We start from the raw sequence: 13,233 nt of genomic DNA, 5'->3' as shown, positions 1-13,233 counted from the left end.
AGTGTATTGTGTATTTTTAATTGGAGTATTGTATAAGTTAGTGAATGATATAATTAAATGTGTATGAATTATATGAACTGATTAGTGTATAGGTAATTGAATCATATAGTAAATGTGTATGAATTATATAGCAATTATACATGTTATTTTACTAAAATATTATTTTAATGTTGTGAAACAGAAAAATACGTCAATTTTTAAATAGAGGGCATCATATATGATGCCTCTACTCTATATATTGGTTTAGTTAATGCAATAATAACTCAACTTAATATAAAAGAAAATATAAATTCTATTGAGATAAAATACGTTATTAACGATATGTGTCCCCCTATTACTATTCATAATGATGTTGGGGTAAAGATTTTTCTAGATCCGAAAAAGGTTAATTTGAATTTCTTTTCAAAATATCCTTTGTGCATCTCTTTGGTAGATCACGAGATGCATAATAAGGGTCATAGTGTTATTAATACTGATATAGTAAATTGTGATGTTAGATGGACAAATAATTACGTTGATCTATACTCCAATAATTCTATTCGTTTAATCAGAATGAATTTAAAAGGAGTTATCAATGAGAATAATGAAGGTGGTGATGATATAATAAGTGACCATTCAAACCTATTTGTTGCTGAGGATCAAGTTTACAACAATAAGGAAACACTGAAGGAGGTTATGAGGCATGTTGGACTTGTTGAAAAGTTCAGTTTTCGTGTTGAGCGTTGTAATGCATCAAAGTAAGTTTAAACTACTGTTTTCAGAGCCAAAAATGCTGCCACCAGGTCCAAAGAGAACAGCGGGTAGACCAAAACTTGAAAGATGAAAGGTGTTTGCTGACGTGAAATTCAAAAGGACGAAAATGACTTGCAGTAGATGCCGTCAGGTTGGACATAATAGAAAGACATGTTCAAATTATTTTGTGCAAAAACAATGATTTCGTAATGTTAAATTTGTTGTTTTGAATGTTATAAACACATTTTGTTTTATTGAATGCAGTAGTTATCACTGACATTTATGGTATTCATATAATGTTTCATACAGTTTTCATTCAATTTTCATATATATATCATTTGTTTATGTTACATATGTCAAAGTACAATATGACATTCATAATTCATACAATATTTATACATAATAAATATAAATTGAACTATACTGCCATTCATATAATCTTCAGGTTGTATTCATACAATGTTCATACAATATTCATACAATGTTCATATATATCATTTGTTTTTGTTGCATATGTCAAAGTTCAGTATGTCATTCATAATTCATACAATGTTTATTCATTATAAATATAAAATGTACTGTCCTGCCATTCATAAAGTGTTCTATATGTTATTCATACAATGTTCATACAATATTCATACAATGTTTATATATATATCATTGGTTTCTGTTACATATATCAAAATCAATATGGCATTCATAATTCATACAATGTTTATACATTAAAAATATACATTGAACTATACTGCCAATCATAAACTATTATGATACATGCATTTATTGTTAAGTTAGTTCATATAAAGTTGCAATCTATTTCAAACAAAATTCATACAAAAATAATTGTAACATTGATACGTTATAGACCATTCAAAAGATATCCCACCATATAATAGACCATTAGGATCCTTTCCCTTGAGACTAGATAGAATTTCATCAATCCTTACAAAAGCATCATCGTCCGTCTGCATAACATATTTGGAGGTAGGATTTTAACCTGCAATTTAAGCACACAATGCTTTAGCCAAATGATCTATCAAACTTTCAAATGAGCATGTAAATGTAGTCAAATAATATTCCAATTGGATATGTTTCATCTGGTCAGATAAGAAATTCAATATATAGAGAGTGTCTATAGCACTGGGATTGTGGAAAAACATAATTTTGTACTATTAAAAAAAATTTCATACACAAACGATATATGTTTCATACACATTTCATTCACTAAAAAAATAAACTTCAGACTTCATGTACGCTATACAGAACATAATGTTTCTTTCAAAAAAAAAATTACAAACTGTATTACAGATAATACAGTTAACAAAAAAATTTAACATTGTTTTAAATGTAAAAAATGACAAATCTAAATAAAACCAACAATTCATAATTAAAAGAAACAAAATATAACTAAAAACTAACCCAAAGAATTCCACTTTCCACCATGTTAAATTAAAATTGACACAAAGTTATCCGTCAGAACTGAAATATGCAGCTATGAAAATAATCTTGAATTTTTGGGGAAAAAAATGAATTATATGTTGAAAGAAATTTCAAAATAATAGAGAAACTTTGGAATGAAGAATAATTGTAATGCTAATAATTTATCTAGCTTTAATTTAACTCAATAAAAAGGTAAACTCTTCAAATTCTCAGGCATGCAACATTCTATGCATGCACTGTCAAAAGCAACTTATTAAATGTTGTCAGAATTCTTAATCATTAATAAATGGAGAGAGGTTGAGTGTATTTGAGGAAGATAAAAGAGCATTGGTTGATATGGGGTGGATAGTTATTTGGTAACCATATAATATGAAATTAATTAAATCAAATCCCTAATTTTTAGATTTTATTTTTCAAAAGGTAACTATATAATATGAAGTTTAATTAATATTTAATAAATAATAATTTATTATTTATATTAAAAACATTAAATGGTAATTGATTAATATTTAATAATTTATTATTTATATTAAAAACTTTAAAAGGTAATTGATTAATCATTAATAATTTAAAAGGTTTTGTTGATAAAAGGTAAGTGAATAAATAAAACTAATTATTTAAACATAATAATTATTAGTTAAATAATAAAATAATTTTTTTTATTAATATATTATTAGTTAATATGCTATAACTTAATAATAATATGCTATAAATAGTTTATTTTTAAATATATATTTTTTAATTAATATATTATTAATTGATGTGCTATAAGATGATAATAATATGTTATAAGTAGTTTATTTTTAAAGAATATGATTACAACTTGATATTTATCCTCTTAAATGTGTGCATGTTAATTTTTCTACGAAAGAACCGACCCCATCTCGCCGTCTTCTTCACGCGAGAACACCGAGCAAAATCCCAGCAAACCCGGAAAATCCCACCAAATCGAGGCTGACTAATCTCTGTTACTCGTCCAAAACGTGACCTACCTGTAGAAATCATAGATGATCACATGCGGTTCTCTTTTCCGCATTTTGAGGGATTTTCAATCTCATCCATTATGCGAAAGAGCAAAAAAATTCAAATTTGAAATCCATTCAAATCGCACCCGATTTCCCCCCTAAATCGATAAAAATTCCTCTATATAAACCTCAATCTTCTTTAGTGTTCGGGGGATTTTGAAGGCAAGAACTCACCTATGAAAAATAGTTTACAGAAGGTCACTTGGTTTCGGTTTTACTCACTGTCGAGTCTGAACTAGTGTGGTAGAAGAGCTGTCGAAAATTGCCCCCTTCTCGTTGTCTCAATTCGCTGCTCCGAGAAAAGTAAATCTGGTTCCTTCTTATTTCTTCGCTGTTATGTTTCGTTTGACGTTAGGTGTATCAAGATTTTCGTATCTGTGAAGTATTGTGTGCTCATGCTTTCGTTTATGCTGTATTGTGGCTATTCGATGAGTATTCTGCATAATGAAATTATTAATATGTGTTGTGTTGCAAAGATCCATGGTTGTTCATTCTTGTTTCTGCTTTGACTCTAGTTAGTCTACTAGAGCTATAGGGCTCGATGCTTTTTTTTTTGTTTACTACTATTCTAACTTTAATTGTTTGAATCAATTCATTAGCATTTATGCTTTCAGAATCAATGATCGAAGATTTTGGGTTAGTTTGAGTTTAACATAGGTCAGTGGTTTGATATGTTTAAGTTCGAGTGCTCCTTTTAATGTAAATCTTTCTGTTGCAAAACTCTAGCTGATTGTTTTGTTGTCGTCATTATTGAACTTGTTATCGAGCTTGTGTTTACCTGCTCCATTCAATATTTGAGTGTTCGTTCCTCTATTATTCATCATGGGTTGTTACTTGTTATTGACTTTAAATTTTAGAAGCTAAAAATCAGTTGATGCAACAGTAGCTTGGTACCTTGTTGAGCTGTTTGTATATTTTAGGCTAAAGTAGAGTCAAGTGTTCTTCTCTTCATCTCATTACTTCGATTATTAAAAAAAAATGATTTTCTCCATTTGTATTTTGAAGTCTTAAATTGTTTGTTTCATTGCCATTGATAGTGATAGTTAAATTCAGCTGAGTATTCATGTGTAGTATTGTAATTTTGTCCTAGTTCGAACAACATTTGAACATGTCATTCTTAGGCTTCTCATTTTATTGGTGAAGTCTTTTATAATTTTGAACCCATCAACTTCGTTATGATATCTCGTGTGTGCTGAAATTTTCAATAGTCATCTTGTTGCCTCTACTCTTCCCCAATTTATGAAGCATGAATCCTTTGTAGTATATATTTTGAGCAAGTTTTATTGCTGGACTCAATAGTAGGTGTTTTTTGTTTTGCTCTCATCATGAACTGATTCCAGGGAACCTTTCTATTACTTGCTAACTATAAGAATGCTCTGATTTGATCTTGCTAATTTGTAATTCTTCCAGTAACAACATTGGATAGAGGATAATTCCAATAGTTTACTCCATTTTTGATTGATAGTTGCTTCCTTATCTTTGTCCTCATCTAAATGATTATGCACTAATCCATTCTCCATTTGACCACTGCTAGTCTAATTGCTTATCTATAATTATCATTTGTATTTTTATTTTATCATGTGGGAGTTAGTTTAATTTTAAGTGAAGGTTCTTTAAGTATTGTAAGCTTTCCTACCTATTTTGGTCGTATTATATAAATTTAAAGTATGCTCCATTACTGATTTCTATTTTGTTTTGTTCCTTTTCTATGTGTGAACCGGCTCCTCCCGAGTCTTCGAAGACTCTTTTTCCTTGCATTTCTTTGGTCGGGCCTTGGAGACCCAATTCTACCTTTCATTGAGTCAGCCAACCTTTAGAAATCGAAGATTAAGTCTTCTGAGTTGACGTACAGGTCCCGAAAAGCAGCAAGATGAGCTGTATACATCTTATATACAACGATATACAACTGATGTATACAAAAAGGGAATTGGATTAAACCAAAAAAAGTAGCAGCGAATTTGGCCTAATAAAGACCAAATTCAATTTCTCTCCCTTATTCTTAAATTATTTGATTGTGATTATTCATCTTTGTTGTTTATTAACTCTAACCTTAATTTTGTTTTGGTTTAACTTGATTAAATTTCCCAAAAGATGAACTAATTCTTTTATGTTGATTTGTTTGATTAAAAAAAGTTTTCATTTTATCAACTCGTGAGTATATATAGCCAAAAACTTTTATTTATTCTTCAATTAATTCAAAATACTTTTTATGTAATAATTAATCAAATTGGTTCAATTGTTATAAAATGATTCAAAAAAATGAATTTTAATTAATCTAGTTTTGCAAAAATTCTAATTACTTGCAACTTGATTCAGATATATCAATTAATATCTCATTTTCTTAAAAATAATAAGTGTTCTATGTTTAACAATTACTTCAAGTTAATATTTTAAACTATTGTTTCTTTTATGGTAAATCATTTTCCTATAAAATAGTCAAAATAATATTTAACTTAAGTCGTAGGACAACCACGTATTAGTGGACGCTTCAAATGTCTTAAAAACCTTCTTAAAGCGTAAATGAGAACCTCTTACCCATTTTTTTTTATGAATTTTTAAAGGTTTATCTGTTAATTTTTTTTTTATATTAAGTTTTCTTAATTTCTTTGAAAAATTAAGTGGCTAATCTTTCTAAATATTTTTTCTCAAGTTATTTTATACTTAGAACATTTTAAAAAATGATTTTCTAAAAATAATAAAATTACGGCATAACAATCACATTGGTCAAGAATATTGAGTATCAAATATCGCATATTTATATTATTTTTTGTTTGTGAGATCCTATCCAGATTGTCCTTTCATTTCATTGATCACATTAATCAAGAACATTGAGTATTAAATATGGTACATTTATATACTTTTTGTTTTGTGAGATCCTACCCAGATGTAATGTAACAATTTGTTCCTGTGTTATTAAATATATGTGGTAAAAACATGAGAGTTTAATTTTTTTCATTCGTCTTCCAATATAAATTGAGCCCGAGAAAGTAATAACTTTGTTTATTCTAATAGTTCATACTTATCGGCTAAGATTTGAATGATTTTATATGTGTAGATAGACCCAAAATCAATCAAATTTAAAGTGTTAACGTCATTCTTTTAGTGTGGGACAGTGGGAGTGCATAAATATGAACTATAGTCATATGAAATCCATAGCGCTAGGTTGAGTCGAAAATGTCCTTACTAATTGAGTTTATCTATTAGGGTCAACTGTAGATGAGCACCCCTTATCACGTATGAAGAGAGATGTGGCACACTAACCACCAAATTAAAGGTCTTCAAGTCTTTTTTCTAACATTGTCGATCGTTTGTTAATCCAAGTTCGAAGTAGAAAGTTATGATCATGCTATTAAAAGGTGTTAACGCTGAAAAAATGGTGCAGTTGAGGTCCGCTGCAACAATGACGAGCAATGTTTATAATCAATTTTGCCGAGTTTTAAGTATAACCCAAAAACTTCATTCTATAGCTCTAAAGGGGTGATTTTACCAAGGCTAGGATGAAAATTCTTTGTTGAAGTAGGTTTTTACATCAACTTCTTCGACATTATTGCTGCTAATATTTTATAATAGCTCTATGGTTCCTTTTTAGTATAATTTTATTATGGATTTAAATGTAATAAATAATATCGACTTTAATTTTAGTAGCTCAATTAATTGATTATATGAATTTTAACTTTTTTGTGAGAGTTCATCTTATTTAATTTAGTTTAACTATCCTCAATCTCTTCAAATTTATCTTTTAAAAAATTAATTTAATTTCATCTGACATATTACATTAATTTTCCATTATATATATTATTTTTATTTATTTTTGTTATATAGAAGTGTCATAACTAGGGACCAACAAGGACATAATTTTAAATATAGCCTAAAGTAAGAGCAAAGTTATAAGCAAAGTAGCATGAGTAATTATCTTTCCAGAACTCTAGAAGCATCCATTATCTCTCTCATCCCTGACAAAAAAGAGGCAGCACCATTTCTACAAGCAACTCTTCATCTTCTTCTCAACGGGGAGTCTCCAATACTTACAATTTTAGGTTTATGTTTTCTCTCAAATTTATGGTAATCTTTCTTCCTTTATTTTTTTTTTCATATTGTTATCTTTCTTCATGCTTTTGATTTTTATCATGTCATCTGGGTGTCCCAACAACATATCCATCCGAGAGTTTTGCGCAATTATAAGGTGAAAATATCATTTAGAATTCTTTTTGACTATCAAATTAAAGTGGCACCGGTCCCTTTTTTTTGCATTCAAGCAAACTAATACTTTTATGATGAAGATTTAAATGATAGAGGATAACATATTTGAATGTCTATATAGTAGTTTTTTTTTATTTGTCATGTATTTCTTGGAAGAGTTTATCAATAATTTTATTTTTGATTGATATTGACTTATGAAATATTTTTTTCCTAGGTCCTTGTGTATGAGAAGACAACCAAGGAGGATCTTGAGTTGACCTTGGAATCAAACATCTCAAATATTCATATAAGATATTGGCTTTCAAAACATCATCTCAAGTACCATGTGCCTGAAACATACAAAGTTATGTAAATTTTTATCTATTTGGTCAATATTTGGCATCTACAAATGTAGATATTTATCACTGTTCTTACGCTATTATAATAAGTTTCACGATTTTACTTTTTATATCGTTGAACTTATGTATGTCTGAGGTTTTTAAAAGTTTCATAATTGAATAAACCATTTTATAGCTATTAAAAGTAATCGATTTTTCAGTTTATCCTACTTACTGATATCAGTGATATTTATGTATCTATAATATCTTTGTGAGACGAGGGAGTTAATTATTGACTTGAGTGGTACCTCAAACAATTTTAATGGAGTAATTAAATTAAAATTGAGCAATACTTTCAATAATTACACTGTTAATACTTACCAGCTTTACTATTTCTTTCCTTTTTAATGATAGAGGAGTTGCTTTATTGGTGGAAGCTGCTGATCAGACAAAAAAATTGAAACAAGATGGATTGCATAACTGTGTCAAGATGTAATTTTTGATGTACTTTGCGCTATTATTCTATGGCTTTTCATGTTTTCTTTCTTTTTCCCCTTGTTGTTCATTCCAGTATATAAAAGTCTAATATAGGTACACAACTAGAGGTGGATCTAGACCTAAAGTATACAGAAGAAACACTGCAATAGCTTGTGATTAACTCAATCATTTTAAAATTTCTCCAGTTATCAAATAAACTAAATTTTGATGTCGAAACCCTAATCATTTTTTTCAAATAAGATGATTAATAAGCAGAAGGCCTATTATCTACATGGTGTATGTGGACATATTATTAAAATATGTACACCCAGAAAGCTCTAAGTCATATTTATCTTTATTTCTATTTTTGTTATATCTAGATATTGCAACATGTAAATCTGAGAAAAATGCATGTATTATCAATTTTAGAGCAACTTGATAGCTGTTAGACTTCTATTTGTAACTTTTGTAATCATAGATTGAATGGATAACAAAAAATGATGGACTTTTATGTGAATAGCATGAAAAAAGATAGAGGTGTAAATAGAAAGATTTAACGTGCTTATCTACTATATAGAAACACGAAAGGTGGACAATCACAACAACGTTTATTGTACCTTACGCAATAAAAATTAGACAAAACTATACTATCCATAATAATAACAAAAAATAAGGGTATTTATGTCTTTTGAATGTATTTCTTCTACACTTTGCTTCTTGATTATTCTTCGCTATATCTTTCTCTCTCCCCTATCCTTCGTTTTCCAGATCAAACCAGAAGTTTCTAAAATAGTACATCGATCATGCTTTGAAACACCCAACACCCACTCGAGTTTGTAGTAAAAATTTTAGCAATTGATGAAGGTTTTCGACATTGTAAACATATAATTTTTCGATTCAGTTATCTAAATAAGTGTCTATTTCGACTTCGAAGCACCACACCAAATTAAATTTGCAGCTTTTATTTTCTCCTCATACGTCCTCAAAATTAATTGGAGTGATTAAAATTGAGTCTGTACTCATTATTTAAGATACTCAAAGTCTATTTATGTTGAATTGAATAAATTGTGAATCTGTTATACTACAATTAATGTAAGCTCGAATGCATGATGATGCCCATAATTTGTTTCTTTTGCTATGGTAAATTATGATGTTCCAATCCCTACACAATCTGCTTGCTCCTTTTTTATTTTCATGTCCTTGATTGATTTTAAGATATCTCACTCTTTTATTTTTTCAGATACAAGGAAAGGGAACTATGTCTTAACTTACAAACCCTAATCAGGATTTTTAAGATGCGTTGATGAAAATTAAATCTTGCATGTCCTACTATTTTTATGCTAAAAGAAAGGTAGGTTGTTATCTCACAGTGTAAATATATAATCAATAAATGAGAAATTTATTTGGCACCTCTCTTAAAAATCATGCTATATTAATGATTTTGTATAATATTCGGAACAATACTATTGAAAAGGCGTAAGGCAACAGAGGGGAGTGCTACAAAATCTAAAATGTTCCCGAAAACAATATGGAAGCGTTCCCAAAAGATGTAACTTCGATACATCCCATGTAGTCACATGGTTCAGGAATATGAAGAGTTTCTTTGCACTCTAGCCTCATTCTTATCTAGAGGTACTTCCCTTACCATACTCGGTGCTAGACTTTGTTCTCATAGAGTAATTCACATAAAGGATTACATGAAGAGGTTCAATATCTAGTTCATAACCCAATCACATTCACCTTACCAAATAGGTCGCCTAGAGTTGCCTTTCAATGGCGAAGAGGATAGATTAATGACTTTCCTAAGGATGATTTCATGCCGTTCCATCCAACCAACTTTAACTCAACCATTCATACAAGAAGGATACTATTACGGCTCTCGACTTCAAGGATATCATAACCTTACAACTTGGTTGAAGGTTCCACATAAAGGACTTTCTTAGAAACATTCAAGGTCACATGTCATTCTTACATACAAGTCTAAGAGATTTTATAATCCTAATTCAAGACATCTCATATTCACATTCATGCATGTATCAAGTAAGGGACACAAGTCTACACATAAGACACACCAAGACTTCACTTTATCATATATAGGATATCAATCTAAAAGCACATAGGAATAACCATTATTATCTATAAGTCTCCCTATACACTAATATAACATCATCATTATTACCATCATAGACTCATATATTCAAGTAGGAAGAATCATGCATCAACTCTAAGGCTACACATATAAGGACATAGTCATAATCTAACATGATCACCTAACAACATAAATATAAGAACACATACAATTCTTACGCTATTCGATAGCCCATAGAAAACTACACTAGAATTCACAAGCATTTAGACAAGACCATAACATCCATAAGGTAGTCAAAAACTAGGGTTCATGTATTACATGGGTTCATAGGTCAATTAGGTAAAAATTATATAATTAACAACAATATAATCAATATATAATGATTCAAAACCTTTAATGCAAGAACCCATGGACAAATTATAAAATTGGACAAGTTCATCTTTTGAAGACTTTAGAAATCTCTTTGAATTTTGGGATCCTTGATCAAAAGAGTTTCAAGGATGAAGAATAATACCTCAATTAATATAAACCACGAAATTGATGAAGAATCACCATTCATTTCTTCAATCCAAGCCCTTCCTTAAGTTTTGGGAGTTCTAGAGAATTTCTTAGAGAATTCCGGGTTTTGATTTTTGAAGAATGAGTTCATCTAGGTAATACCTAAAATACCCTTAGGAAACCTCCCAATCTCTTATTTGGTTGCATTTTACAGTAAACTGCATAGGTGACATAGACCATCGACGCCTGGCCATCGACGGACCGTCTCCCAACCAACGGACTGTCCTGTTGGTTCGTGGTTTGGGTTAGATACTTGTACTTGGAATCTCTTCCTCCCACACATAAGTCCTGACCAATGACCTACACCTACTGGGCGACGACCATATTACTGACCGTCGATTTCCATCCGTAGGTGGGACCGCCTTAGGCAGTTTTGGCAACCTTGATGGGTCCTTCCTCAAGGACCCTTGGTTGGTCCTTAGGGATGTTTGACCGAGCGTATCCAACTAGAATAATATTATATAATATTTTACGACCTTTCATATCAATTTCATAAAAAACAAACACATAAAACTCGACGAAACATACTAAGGCATACAAGGCCGTTTCAAGGCAAGCCTTTCGAACGCCACAGACGTTCTTTGACGTTTGATCTCCAAAATTCATGATACTTGACAGACTGACTATAAACACTATTATAACTCATATAAGTACCTATTATGATCATGACACATGCGTATAATTACATAAAAACACACATGAAGAACATAGGTGACTAGTCATCAACGTCTTGGTCGTCCCTTGACGTTTCACTTCCAATTTACCTAATACTTTAGACACTCTTTCATTACCACATTATAAAACATTTTAGGACCTTAGACCCTCATGACAAACATGTTAGGATCTAGTACACCTAAGTCATTTTAGAGGTATTACAACGATGTAGCATGATTGCGGGACATCTATTGGTGATATGGGATGAAGAAGGATATTGTGGAATTTGTGGATAGGCATCCAAATTGTCAAGAAATGAAGGTTGAGCATAAGAAACCTGGAGGTTTTTCCCAAGACATTGGTATTCCTACTTCGAAGTGGGAAGATGTGAGTACGGATTTTATTGTAGGGTTTCCACGTACTCGGCGACAACATGACTCGATTTGGGTAATAGTGGATCGATGATGAAAATGGCTCATTTTATTTCTGTCAAGGTTTCCTATTCGGCATAAGATTCTGCTAAGTTGTATTTTAGAGAGATAGTAAGATTGCATGGAATGCCCTTGTCAATAGTTTTTGATCGAGGTACCCGATTCACTTCTCAATTTTGGAAGTCATTCCGAAAGGGTCTTGGTACGAAATTTAAGCTTAGCACAACTTTTCACCCCCAAATGGATAGACAAGAGGACATACTATCTAAACTTTGGAGGACATGTTGATAGCATTTGTGGTTTATTTTAAGGATAATTGAGATGATCATTCGCTATTTATTGATTTTTCTATAGTAATATCTATCACTCAAGTATTGATATGGATCCATTTGAGGCTTTTTATGGTAGGAGGTGTAGATACCTATAGGATGGTTTGGGTGGGTGAAGTTGTTATCATAGGTCCCAAATTGGTATGTGAGGCCATAGAGAATATTCGAATTATGAGAGAGAGGTTGAGAATGACTCAGAATCGACAAAAGTTATGTCGATATTAGAAGAAGGGACCTTGAATTTAATGTTCTTTAACACTCTGAAAGTCCAAAACCTAATCTAGAGCCTCACATGATTGTTTAAGGTTTGTATCGCTTTTTTAAGGTAAAAATAATGTATAAAAGCTATTTAGGAGGTTTTAGAGTCAAAACGTCAAGGAACGTCCATGACGTCCAGAGACTAGTGCAAAAGTTGCTAGTGTGACTTAGCCTATTTCACAAGGTTTTAGGAGTCAGAATTTGATGAAATTTGGTGGAAAGGTATCAAACATGTATTACAATAGGTGTAGGGTCAAAACGTCCAGGTACGACGCCCCAAGCACCACCTTATGGGTCCTTGAGGAGGACCCTTCCATATTGACCCAAAGCTACCAAATGAGGCAGTATAGACATTGTCTACCTATGAGTTGCAGGCGACGGAGCGTAGGCCAATCGACGGTGCGTCGATTGACTCTGTCGATCAACACTTAGCCATTTTCAAAAAATGGCCAAATTTGCTCTTCCTTCTCTCAACTTAACACCCCAAAATTCCCAAACCCAATTTGCTCTTCCTTCTCTCTACTTTCTCTCTCCCAAAGAAGACTCCATTGAAGGTCAAGGTATAAGGGTTCTAGGGCTTCAATCAGATCACTTCAAACCATCATTCTTCAAAGATTAAAAATGTATGGAAACTCTTCACCTTTGGGATTCCTTTCCCCAAAGGGTTCTTCAAAAAATGATTTCAAAAAAGATGATTTCACATGGGTTTCTTTCTAATCCGAATTT

General features: G+C 31.1%; 1 long non-coding RNA gene across 1 annotated transcript; it reads left to right on the top strand.

The window, feature by feature from the left end:
• Positions 1-7,118: 7,118 nt before the first annotated feature.
• Positions 7,119-7,842, top strand: LOC114076440. The gene is made up of 2 exons (XR_003577365.1): positions 7,119-7,256; positions 7,609-7,842. It is a non-coding gene; the product is annotated as an uncharacterized LOC114076440 (long non-coding RNA).
• Positions 7,843-13,233: the final 5,391 nt, after the last annotated feature.

Source organism: Solanum pennellii, chromosome 3, assembly GCF_001406875.1.
Source record: "Solanum pennellii chromosome 3, SPENNV200".
NCBI lineage: Eukaryota > Viridiplantae > Streptophyta > Magnoliopsida > Solanales > Solanaceae > Solanum > Solanum pennellii.
This window is presented reverse-complemented; position numbering and strand designations above follow the sequence as displayed.